Source organism: Saccopteryx bilineata, chromosome 3 (assembly GCF_036850765.1).
Source record: "Saccopteryx bilineata isolate mSacBil1 chromosome 3, mSacBil1_pri_phased_curated, whole genome shotgun sequence".
Classification (NCBI taxonomy): domain Eukaryota; kingdom Metazoa; phylum Chordata; class Mammalia; order Chiroptera; family Emballonuridae; genus Saccopteryx; species Saccopteryx bilineata.
Window position 1 is genome coordinate 43,028,099 of NC_089492.1, and position 12,889 is coordinate 43,040,987.

The 12,889-nt window shown below is 41.0% G+C and overlaps 2 pseudogenes; one reads left to right on the top strand and one right to left on the bottom strand.

The window, feature by feature from the left end:
- Nucleotides 1-11,943: 11,943 nt before the first annotated feature.
- Nucleotides 11,944-12,039, bottom strand: LOC136332526 (U2 spliceosomal RNA; annotated as a pseudogene).
- A 28-nt stretch (nucleotides 12,040-12,067) lies between these two features.
- Nucleotides 12,068-12,145, top strand: LOC136332574 (small nucleolar RNA U3; annotated as a pseudogene).
- The last annotated feature ends 744 nt before the right edge of the window (nucleotides 12,146-12,889 follow it).

A 12,889-nucleotide genomic window follows, 5' to 3' on the forward strand; every position in this document is an offset into this window, starting at 1 on the left:
TTGAAAGGCAGAAACCGCAGGCCAAACCAAAAAACACAAGGCTGGTGCTGCTCACAAAGGAAAATTTATTATAAAAACACCTGGGTGCAAATGAGCTGAGACCAGCAAAGGGTGTCAGTCCTGAGGGAGAGATAGGGCAGGATTTATATGGATTAGTCAAGGGGTCTTGGGCAAAAGCGGTTGACCCTTGTGCTGGGGACAATAGAATAACCAGCATGGCATTCTCCCTTGTGCAGGTAGCTCCCATCAATGAACCAAGTCTGGTCTGCCTCAGTCAGAGGGTGTCTTTCAGATGGAGAAACAAGGTAAAGTAAGAGAGCAGGAGGAGTGTTTAGAGTAAAGTAAGAGAGTTCAGAGTAGGAGGGCAGGGGTAAGAGAGTGGCTGGATTCAGTGGCAGGCAGATGCCAAGAGTAACCTGTGGAGATTCCAGGAAGAGCACATGCAGCTGCTGGATCCTGGAGGGTGACATTAGGCTATGGACATGGCATCGGGAAAGCATATCCTTTAGGTTATGAGAAGAATGGATGGTTAGTGGGTTCTAGAGGCACAGTTTTTGAGTCTCTAGGGCAGTGGTTCTCAAAGTGTATGCCAGGGCGCACTGTTGTGCCCTAGAAGATTTCCAGGTGCGCCCTATGGTATTACAGAGAAATATGTGCCTGTTGGGGACCAAAAAACCAACAGGGTTTTGGAGTTTAGATTTTGGGGGACAGAGGTGTGGAGAATTGGCTGTAAGCTGACAGTCTGCCCAACACCCCAGCTCACTTGCCTGATTAGGCTGTTAAGCTGTGGTGCTGGATTGTTTATACTACCTCCCTCCTCGGAAAGACTGGAGGCAAGTTTCTTCTATCCTTTGTTTGGTGTAAAGTTAAGATGATATGTATGGGGGTTTTCTGCACTCAACACAATTAAGAATAAAAAAGAGGAATTCTTCAATGTATTGACAAGGAAATGAGAGTTTGCCTTTCAAATATATGTCCAAACACTGAAAAAATCGCTAGGAGACAGGCTTATGTTTCTCATAAACACAAGAATGAAAAAACTTAACAAATTCACTGGGACCTGCTGAATTTACTTAATCTTACTAAGAATATATCTATATCTATATCTATATCTATATATATATATATATAAAGATAACTTTTTGTCATTTTTTTAATTTTTAATCCCTCTTTTTTTATGAATTCTAAAAAGCATAACTCAAAAAATGTAACATAAAATTGTTTGAGGCACATTTAAAATTCTACAAATAATTGTAGGTGTACTATATACAAATTTCTGAGAAACATGTTATAATAATTAAGTCAATTATTAGAGAAAAAATATAAAGTCCAAGAGTGTTTTTATGTTAATTAAACAAAATAAATACAACAAAATTAAACTTATTCTGACATTAAAAAAGACTTCAAAAAGCTTGAGAACCACTGCTCTAGGACGAGGATAGCAGCCACTGCTAATGCTCCTGGACAAGCAGGCCAGCCTGGGACTGTAGGGTCCAGTTGTTTAGAAAATATGCTACTACCTGTAGTGAGGGTCCACTTAATTGTCCCAAGAGGCCAATAGCAGTACCCTGCAGTACACTGGTGTATAGTATGAACGGCTTAGAGAGGTCTGGTCGAGTTAGAGCAGGAGCCAAGATGAGGGCCTGTGTTAGCTAGAGAAAAGGGGTCTTGATGGGAGTTGTTGGGTCAATGGAATCTGATAGATTTCCCTTGGTGTCTTGGTAAAGTGCCTTGGCCAACAGAGTGAAGGAAGGAATCCACAATTGAAAATACTCTGCTAGACCAAGAAAGGAGAGGACCTCCTGCTTTGTTTCGGGGACTGGCAAGGAAGAGATGAGGAAAAGCCAGTTCGGGGTAATTCCTCAGGAGGTGGATGAAGGTGAGGACCAGATCTAGGTAGGTGACTGTTAGGGTGTAAAGTTGTGCCTTTTGGGGGAATACTCTCTAACCCCATTCTGCAAGGAAGTTAAGAATGCAAACAGTTTGATTCTTTGAGTCTTGATCTGAGGGGATACGGAAGCGCAGATCATCAACATACTGGATAAGGGTAGAGAGTCCTAAATCTAAAGCCTGTAAATCAGTTGTTAGGGCCTGTCTAAAGAGGTGAGGGCTATGCCGGAAACCCTGAGGCAGAACCGTGCAGGTGACCTGCTGGCATAGGTGTGTCAGGATCAGTCCAGATAAAAGCAAAGAGGTCTTGTGAATTAGGGTGTAAGGGAATAGTAAAGAAAGCATTTTTTCAATCTAGCATCATAAAATGGAAAGTTCCCGCTGTAATTTGAGAGAGGGCAGTATATGGGTTGGGAACAACTGGTGTAAGAGTTGAACTGCTTGATTGATAAAGTGGAGGTCCTGAACCAAGTGATAGGATCTATCAGGTTTCTTTACAGGGAGGATTGGGGTATTAAATAGTGAATTAGTGGGGTAGAGAAGTTCTTTATGGAGCAGGTGAGTGATAATGGGTTTGAGCCTTCTTTGTGCAATGGCTGGGATGGGATATTCTTTCTGGGAGGGGAACTAAGTGGGGTCCTTAACCCTAATCTGAACTGGGGCATGATGACAGGAAATTGAAGGGATTTGATGTCCCACACTGAAGGGGTGACAAAGGAGCTGGTAAAAGGCAGTGAAGTTTCAGTGAAGTGACTCCTAGTTGTTTGGAAAAGGAGTAGGAGGTTAGCTGATCCTGAAGGGTCTAGCATGTCTCCAGGGGTAGTACAGAAAGTAAGGGTAGCTTAGACAGGATAGCCCATTCTAGGAGCAGTGTGGGACATGAGGGCAGGATTAAAAAAGCATGGGTAAAGGTTTGGACCGCCAAGGAGCAGGACAAAGGAGCCATAGAATGGGGCTGCAGGACCTGGCCATCAATTCCCACAACTGAGATACCCAAGGCTGTTCAGGGACCTCTATATTCAGGCAAAGCAGAGTCGGTTGCCCCTGTGTCTATAAGAAAAGAAACATGCCTACCTGCTACCACCAAGATTACTCAAGGCTCAGAGGATGTGATCTTCAGGGTGTCTGTCCTCAGGCACCATCAGTCTTCAGGAATGAGGCCAATGAGGTCTATGTAGGATGGACCAGTTGCCTCTGGAAGTGATGGGGACCTATCTTGAGGGGCTCGTCCACGGTCAGACTTCCAGTATGATCCTCCACAGAGGGGATATGGCTTGGGAGGTTTGCTGGGATTAGGAAAGTTCTTTGTCCAATGGCCTTCATTGCCACACCTGAAACAGGTGCCGGTCAGGGTATTATTGCTACTTTGGCCCTTGGCCTGAGGTCCGTTTTGACCATTTCAGGACTGTTGCCCCTGTTGCCCCTGTGGGCCCTTGATGGCAGCAGCAAGAATCTGATATTCAGCCACCTTCTGTTTCTTTGCCTCCTCATCTCTGTTATTAAAGACTAAAGGCCAGATGTAAGAGATCCTATTGAGGGGTTCGGGAGCCATTTTCTAACTTTTGTAATTTGCGCTAGATGCTGGGTGTAGACTGGAAAATGAAGTCCATGTTAAGGACCAGTTGTCCTTCTGTGCTAGAGGGGTCTAAGGTGGTATATCTCTGAAGAGCCTCCTTGAGGCACAAGAGGAAGAGGGCAGGATTTTTAGTGGGGTGCTAGGTGACTTCCTTTAACTTCTCATAATTTTCAGCCTTATGGGTTGCCTTCTTGATGCCCTCTATAAGGCAGAGAATCATGTGATCCCAGGCTCATTGACCTGACCTCCTAATCCTGGTAGTCTCAGTGGGGATCATGAGTGAGGACAGCTTCATCACTTACTGGTTGACTGGGGCCTTGCTGCTGGATAGAGTTAGCATGAGCCCGGGCATGAGTCTAAATTCAGTCCTTCTCTTCAGTTATGAAGAGGACTCCATGGAGATCATGCCAAGTAAATTCATAGAATTGGGTGAGATACTCAAATTCCTTTTGATACCTGGTAGGGTCAGTGAAAAGGAGCCGAGGCAATTAGATATTTGTGATAGGTTGATTAGGAAAAAAGAGATGTAAAGCCAGTAGCCACGGCCACCCTCACAGCCACCTGGCCCGTGCAGGTTTGCATTTTTTTTTATTATTAAATTTAATACAGTGACATTGATAAATCAGGGTACATATGTTGAGAGAAAATATCTCTAGATTATTTTGACATTTGATTGTGCTGTATACCCCTCCCGCAAAGTTAAATTGTCTTCTGTCACCTTCTATCTGGTTTTCTTTGTGCCCCTCCCCTCCCCTAACCCCTCTCTCCTTCTTCACCCCATTCCCCCTCCCCCAACCCCCCGCCCCTGTTGCCATCACATTCTTGTTCATGTCTCTGAGTCTCATTTTTATGACCCTTCTATGTATGGATTCATCTTAGTTTTTTTTCTGATTTACTTATTTCACTCCGTATAATGTTATCAAGGTCCATCCATGTTATTGTAAATGATCCAATGTCATCATTTCTTATGGCTGAGTAGTATTCCATAGTATATATGTACCAAAGTTTTTTAATCCACTCATCATCTGATGGACACTTGGGCTGTTTCCAGATCTTTGCTATTGTGAACAATGCTGCCACAAACATGCGGGTGCATTTCTCCTTTTCAAGCCGTTCTATGGTGTCCTTGGGGTATATTCCTAAAAGTGGGATAGCTGGGTCAAAAGGCAGTTCGATTTTCAGTTTTTTGAGGAATCTCCATACTGTTTTCCACAGTGGCTGCACCAGTCTGCATTCCCACCAGCAGTGCAGGAGAGTTTCCTTTTCTCCACATCCTCGCCAGCACTTATTCTGTGTTGTTTTGTTGATAAGCACCATTCTGACTGGTGTGAGGTGATATCTCATTGTGGTTTTAATTTGCATTTCTCTAATGATTAGTGATGTTGAGCATTTTTTCATATGCCTATTGGCCATCTGTATGTCCTCTTTGGAGAAGTGTCTATTCATCTCTTTTGCCCATTTTTGGATTGGGTTGTTTGTCTTCCTGGTGTTGAGTTTTACAAGTTCTTTATAAATTTTGGTTATTAACCCCTTATCAGACGTATTGTCAAATATGTTCTCCCATTGTGTAGTTTGTCTTTTTATTCTGTTCTTGTTGTCTTTAGCTGTGCAAAAGCTTTTTAGTTTGATATAGTCCCATTTGTTTATCCTGTCTTTTATTTCACTTCCCCGTGGAGATAAATCAGCAAATATATTGCTCCGAGAGATGTCAGAGACCTTACTGCCTATGTTTTCTTCTAAGATGCTTATGGTTTCACGGCCTACATTCAAGCCTTTTATCCATTTTGAGTTTATTTTTGTGAGTGGTGTAAGCTGGTGATCTAGTTTCATTTTTTTGCAGGTAGCTGTCCAATTTTCCCAACACCATTTGTTAAAGAGTCTGTCTTTACTCCATTGTATTTCCTTACCTCCTTTGTCAAATATCAGTTGTCCATAGAACTGTGGGTTTATTTCTGGGTTCTCTGTTCTGTTCCATTGATCTATATGCCTGTTCTTATGCCAGTACCAGGCTGTTTTGAGTACAATGGCCTTGTAGTATAACTTGATATCAGGAAGTGTGATACCTCCCACTTCATTCTTCTTTTTTAAGATTGCTGAGGCTATTCATAGCTGGGGGAGGGACTGAACCTTTCACAAAACAGGTTCGCATTTGATTCGGACAGACGGTAATGAAACAACGGAGCCAAGAACTGATGAGCTATCACCTTTAATCCTAGCTTGCACCCAGCAGGCAAGAAATATACACAGTGGGAAAACACTTCTCTTTCCATTCAGGGCTCCCAAAGCCACTGACTTATCCGAGTTTCCTGGAATCAAAGGTTTCTATCTCACCAGTCTTATTCTCACCTCTGTTTCCCATCTCCTCTCTGCACAAATTCTGCACAAACTGGCTTCTCCTTCAGCACTCTGCCATCTTGGCTGCTTCTCCTCTCCTCCATGTGGCCTTTCTCTGCTCTCCGCCAGCATGGGCTCCTCTGACCCATTTTATAGTGTAGAAACCAAAACCTTTAATCCAATATACAAACAAAGAAGTCTCTGATACAAAGTCACTTATCTGAGGCATAATAGAATTCCTCATGAGAGTGCACCACCCCACATCATGCAACAGTCAAGGGTATGGGGAAAAGCTTAGTCTTAAAACTAAGCCTTACGCTATAACGATCGTGCCTGCTTACAGCCTGTCCCCACAGTCAATGCAAACTATAAGCGAGCAAACATATATATCATATTTGCAAACTTATTTGACCCACAGGAACATGGACTCAGACAATGCCCTTGGGTCCAGCTACCTCCCATAAAGGGCATTCTAAGATGGAGTCCACAGTAGGGGAGGTACAAGGGCAAAGGATGATCCCAGAGCAGGTGTGCACCAGGGTAGAAAGGGTAGACAACTGCAGGGAAACCTGGGGGGAAGTAGAGGAGAGTGGCAGAGAGGAGTAGGGAGGGGGCTCTGGTTGTGATGGGGAGCAACTTAGGGGTCAAGAGGTTGGGGAGAAGGAAGAGGTGGGGTCCGTATTCTGCAGGATCAAAAGAAGAAACACTAAAAGGGTCTCCCAGAGGGGGGAGATTCTTTGGTTTCCAGTGGAAAAGGAATATTTGAGAGAGAGAGCAGGAATCACAAAGTGTGGGTTCTTACCTGAGTGTAAAAAAGGCCTGAACATAAGGGGCTTTGGACCACTTTTTGTTTCACTGACATATATTGTCAAGATCAGTCAGGATGTTGAAATCAAAAGTGTCATTTTCAGGCCATTGGGATGAATTGTCCAGTTCATATTGAGGCCAAGTGGTGTTACAGTAAAAAAAAAAAGGCACTTTGGACTGAGGCCTTGAGCTAAAACCAAGGGTCTGAAGGTTTTTCAGGAGACAGCCTAGAGGCATTGTCTTGGGGTTGGCCAACTGAGAGTTCCCCATATGTATGTCAGGAGATCAGCTGGGTGGTGAGGTGAGCTAGGAGAAGGCAGACATCCCTGCTGTCCTAGGCTCACCGGACTGGCAGCTGGCTGCTTTCCAGGTGTCCCCATATGACAGTCCAGCCAGAAGAAAATGCCTGGCAGATGCTTGAATGCCCCCTGACCAATGCTGGATTTCTGAAAACCTGCTCTGAACAGATTTCAGGAGGTTTCTGGGAAGTTGCCAATTATAGTACCATTAGGTTCACTCACCCAAAAAGGATTGTTGCCGGGTGTGGATGTGGTGAGGCAAAACAAGAGGGCTGTAGTCAATCCTGGTGTCCAGCTTTTGTTTTATCTCTGTGCAGGAAAAGGGACTTTTCCTTCTTGGTGGGTTCAAGAGGCGTGGCCAGAGGGTGGATGGAACCAGTCCCGCAACTCCACTGACAAGAGAGGCAGGAGCCCAGGATAAGTGAGCCTGAGAAGAGCTGAGCTGCTGCTGCTCACTGCTCCCCAAGTGGCAAGCCTCTCCCCTCCCGGGCTGGGGACTAATCCACAGACTAACCTGCAGTGTATATCTCCCAGGTTTCAGCACCAGAATGAAAGGCAGAAACCGCAGGCCAAAGCAAAAACACAAGGCTGGTGTGCTCACAAAGGAAAATTTATTATAAAAACACCTGGGTGCAAGTGGGCTGAGACCAGCAAAGGGTGTCAGAGAGAGGGAAAGGGCAGGGTTTAAATGGATTAATCAAGGGTCCTTGGGCAAAAGTGGCTGATATTGCTGCATCTGCAGATGCAAGCAAGATAGCTTCCTTTGTTGGTGGTTGAGTGGTGCAGTTCCTCAAAATTGTTTGCACCTGACTCAACCATCCCTTATCAGCATCTGGCTGCAAGGGAGGTCTAAGCCAGGTTACTGAGTAAGTAAGTAATTTTTTCTTGTTCAGGCTTGCAATGTTCTTAAGATGGTGGCTGAATAGCCATTTTATCTATCACTTATTTTTTGCTAGATAAAGAACATTCAAAATAAATGTCTACCATTTCCATAATCTCATTTTTAACAGAATATTTTGGAACCAAAATAAGAAAGAACATAATTTCATAAAAAATGAATAGTCCCCAAATTTGCATAAGGTAGCTTTATTTAAAAACATTACAGCACACTTGTTTTCCCCATTTTGCCATAAACTAATAATGTATTGGTTGTGGTTTCAGATTCAGTTACTCCTCATCTTGGGGATATAGGGTGTGGGTCCTCTGAACTCTGATTCAAAGCAGAGGGGTTGCACAACTCTAGAATCTCTATCAAATTAGATACACATTCAACATGAGCATGGGCAGACTCTATATACCCTGACCCACCATTATAAGCTAGACTGACTATAAAACTATGGGAGTTTAGAGTGCTCTTTATGGTTTCTGTTGCGCTTACATATACATGCATTCTCTCCTTCCATCTAAAATAGAAAGATGAAAAAGAACCCTACTGCAAGGTGTTATATTTATTCCTGTCACACAGATGAAGAAACTGAAATTCAGAGCAGTCACTTGCTTACTCATTTATATGCTTGTATAATCAATAAATATTTACTTAGTGTCTCCATGCTCTATAGTACTGTGATAACCTTCAATGATATTAAGATTGTTGGGCAGATAAAATGTATTATGCTCACTTTGTTAAAAATGGCGCTGCCCACGTGAGGCCATCGCCCAGGTGATATTAATGTGTGTTGAGAATCCTTGTAGCCTGGGGCTTGGTTTTGGGATTAAGCCTTTCCACCCTTTTTTGATGTGGGGGGTACAATCCAATCATGCCTCAGAAAAGTGACTTTGTATTAGAGACTTCTCTGTTTTGTATATTGGATTAGAGGTTGTGAAGCTACAATATAAAATGGGGGCAGAACTAGAGTTTGCTCTCTTGGTTCCTGGGATGATTAGCATGAGAGAGCAGAGGGAGCAGAGCCGAGTGCAGCAGAGGGAGGCCACGTGGAGGAGGCCAGGAGAAGCAGCCAAGATGGCAGAGTGCTGAGTGAAAAGAGAGTTGGTGCAGAGTTTGTATCTGGGATAAAGAAGGAGATGGGGAACTGAGGAGAATAAGGCTGGTGAGCTAGAAACCTTTGATTCTAGGAAACTCGGATAAGTCAGTAGCTTTGTGAGCACTGAATGTGAGTGGGTTTTGGAACCCAGTGTGTGTTTTTACTTGCCCGCCGGGTGCAAGCTAGGATTAAAGACTATGGCCCACCAGTTTTTGGCTCCATTGTTTCTTTACCGACTGTCCGAATCCAATGCGAACCTGCATGGGCTGGGCGGCTGCTGTGATAGTAGCCCTGACCGTGGCTTCTGGCTTTACAAAGATGAATAAAAAAAACCATCCAGATTTTTTATTTACTCAAATTATATGGGTAGTTAATGCAGAGCTGGGACTGGAGCCCAGGTATTTTGTGCTCTCTCTAGCAAGTCACGCTGCCCATTATCTCTCTCTCTTCATTGGGAATAGTTGTCTCTACTATAGAGAACCCTCTGCTCCCCCACATACTGTCTGAGCTCCCTCACCTTGGCCAGATTGAGATAGGTTCACATATATTGCTATGTTCAATATTTATTTAAGGAAATTAAGCTCTGGAATGGAGATGGCGGTGGAGAGGAGGAATGAGGAAAAGACCACTAGAGACAGTGTACAATCAACAAAATAAAAGCCCTGCAGCTAACCTGGAAGTTCAAAGACCAGGTATTGTTATTTGAACATAAACATGATTTTAAGACCTTTAATATTGTCCCTACCACCCCAAGTACTTATCAAAGTATTCCTTCTAAATATATGTAGTTCTGTTCCTGAAAGGAAAGCCAAGTTATTGGCTTATATTCCAGTAATGCCTTATTTTAACACCCTAATTACCTACCCTAAAATTTTTCTCTGCCAAAACATGTTCTAATTATGCACCACCCATTCAAACTCCATTTTTTCCAGAAAGACTACTTGGATGCATGAAGAACATTTTATCCTCATAATTCAATCTCCATACATCTCTGCATTTGATGTCCATATAGTCTAGGATTATACCTAAACTGCACCCATCAGAATGTAATTGGACTAAATGTGTCCTAGTCACATGGTTGTTATGCTTTTAAATATCACTCTTACAGGCCCTGGCCAGTTAACTCTGTCAGTTAAGAGTGTCATCCTGAAACAACAGGTTGTGGGTTCAATTCCTCAGTCAGGACACACACAGGAAGCAACCCAAAAATGCAGTACTGAGGGGAACAACAAATGCTTCCCATCTCCCTCCCCTCTCTCTCCTGTCCTCTCTCTGTCTCTCTAAAAAGCAATAAAAATGAAACCCTGGCTGGTTGGTTGGAGCATTGTACCAGAGCGCAGAGGTTGCCAGTTCAATTCCCTGGTCAGGGCACATACAGAAACAGCTCAATGTTCCTGTTTCTCTCTCTAAAAAAATTAGTCATTCTTAAATATATTGCTATGTTATCACTTGCATTTGAAAAATATTTGCAGATACTTGTTTCATATGTCTGCCATGATGAGACATGTTAGAGATTAGAGGCTAGTTCTAAACAGAAATAGATGTACATACATATTTGTAATGTGTTTAATTCAGCGCCAAGTAATAATAGATCATTATGAATTTGTTTATGACAATTTTGAAGTTAAGAGGGAAAGAAAAAAAATACTAGCCTTAATCCTTCACTTACAACTCCACTGTACACTCTGTTTAATGAGCTGCTTAAACTCTTCTATTTTTATGAAAATAGAAAACAATTAGTGCTATATCTGAATATAATTTGGTCTGCCTAAAAGGTGCCCATTCAATAAACATTTGAGAAATCTATTGCCAACTTCATGTTAGGTGGTCCTCTGTGCATCTATGTGCTTTGTCACAAATGCCTCATATATATAAGCCTTTCTTTCTAAGGCTTGTATGACCCCCTTTCAATTGCATGCAAGCTTCTCTGTGAAAAAATTGTACAGTGCTTTCCAAATCATTGCATTGTGGTCTCCACAACTTTATCAGAGGCACTGAGAGAAAATACTTGTTACTGACCCATCACAAGGCATAGGACCACCATTGTAAAACCTGCAAGGTGCCAAGATATAATGATTTGATAAGTCCATATGAACCTAGGTGATGTAAGCTCTCATGTATGTTCTTAGACTTCATCTTAAAAGACACTAAATAAATGCAATTGCAAGATAATCCCACTAACTCTTGTGAGAAGTCTTTGCCTTCAAAAATGGTTTGCATAAATTGGGCAACCAACAAATATTTGTTTAATAATATTGAACAATTAAATGAATGAAATTAGACTCTTTGCAGCCCAGTGATGGCTCCATCCTCATATTTAAAAGATAATGAGATTAAATAATAAGAATTGTACTTTCTAATACTAGCACAGGTCCTGGGGAAAGAGACCTCGGGTCTCATGGATTGCCAGTAATTTTTTTCCATAAAAATTTTAAGATGTTTTTTCTATTTCTGCAAAAAAAATACCATTATACTGTAATTTTGATAGCAATTACATTGATCTATAGATGGCTTTGAGTAGTATGGCCAATTAAAAAATATTAGTCCTTCTGATCCATGAACACAGAATATCTTTCTATTTGTTTTTGTCCTCTTAAATTTCTTTCATCAAGTTCTTGTAGTTTTTATTGTATTGATCATTCACTTACTTGGCTAAATTTATACCCCAGTATTTTTCTGTTTCTGAAGCTATTGTGAATGAGAGATTTTTAATCTCATTTTCAGATGTTTTCTTCTTAGTGTATAGAAATACAACTAATTTCTGTGTATTGATTTTTAATACTAAAATTTTACTTAATTCATTGATTTATTCCAACGATTTTAGGTGAATCAAATTTTCTTTATGTAAGATCACATATTTTGGGGGGAAGGAGATGAACATCATATGGTGTACAGAAATTTATTATAGAGTGGGGCACCTGAAACCTATATAATTATGTTAACCAATGTCATCCCAATAAACTCAATTTTAAAAAATCACATCATCTTCACATAATGACAATGTTCCTTTTTCCTTTTCTTTTTTTTGAATGCCTTTTATTTACTTGTCTTGCCTAATTGTTCTGACTAGAATAGAGTGGGCATCCTTGTCTTATTAAAATGATAAGAACAGATATTACACTTGATCTTAGCCAAAAGGCCGAGAAGCGATGGCATCCTTGTCTTATTTGTGACCTCGGAAGACTATACTTTCAGGGATCATTTCTATAGTTTGTTATTTGTGACCTTGGAGGAAAAGCTTTCAACTTTTTATTAATTACTATTATGTTAGCTGTGGGTTTGTCACATATGACCTTTATTGTGTTGACGTATGTTCTTTCTAGACCAGATTTGTCAAAAAATGTTGTATGTCAAATGTTTTTAGCTTTTATTTTATTAATTTAGTATATCATATTTATTGACTATATATGTTGATTTATTTTTGCATTCTTGGAATAAATGCCACTCGATCATGGTATACAATCTTTTAAATATGTTGTTGTACTTGTTTTGCTAATATTTTATAGATAATTTTTGCATCAATATTCATCAGAGATGTTGGTCTCTAGTTTTCTCTCCTTGTAGTTTCATTATCTGGCTTTGATAGTGGGGTGATGACTTCCTTGTAACATGAGTTTGAAAATGTGTCCTCTTCTTTGATTTTGGAAGAATGTAAGAATAGGTATTAATTCTTTTTGAAATATGTGGTAGAATTCATCATAAAGCTATCTAATCTGAACTTTCTCTGTGTTGGCAAATTATTTCATTGCTGATTTAATATCTGTACTTGTTAATACCTGTTTAGATTTTTTTTTCTACATTCCATCTTGATAGGTTGTGCCTGTCTAAGAATTTATCCATTTCTAGGTTATTTATTTTTGTTGTACATGATTGTCATAGTAGTCTCTTATGGTCCTTTTAATTTATGTGGTATCAGTTATAATTTCTCCTCTTCCAAATTTTATTTATTTGAGTCTTCTCTCTTCTTTTCTTAGTTCATGTAGTACTTGATTTGTCAATTT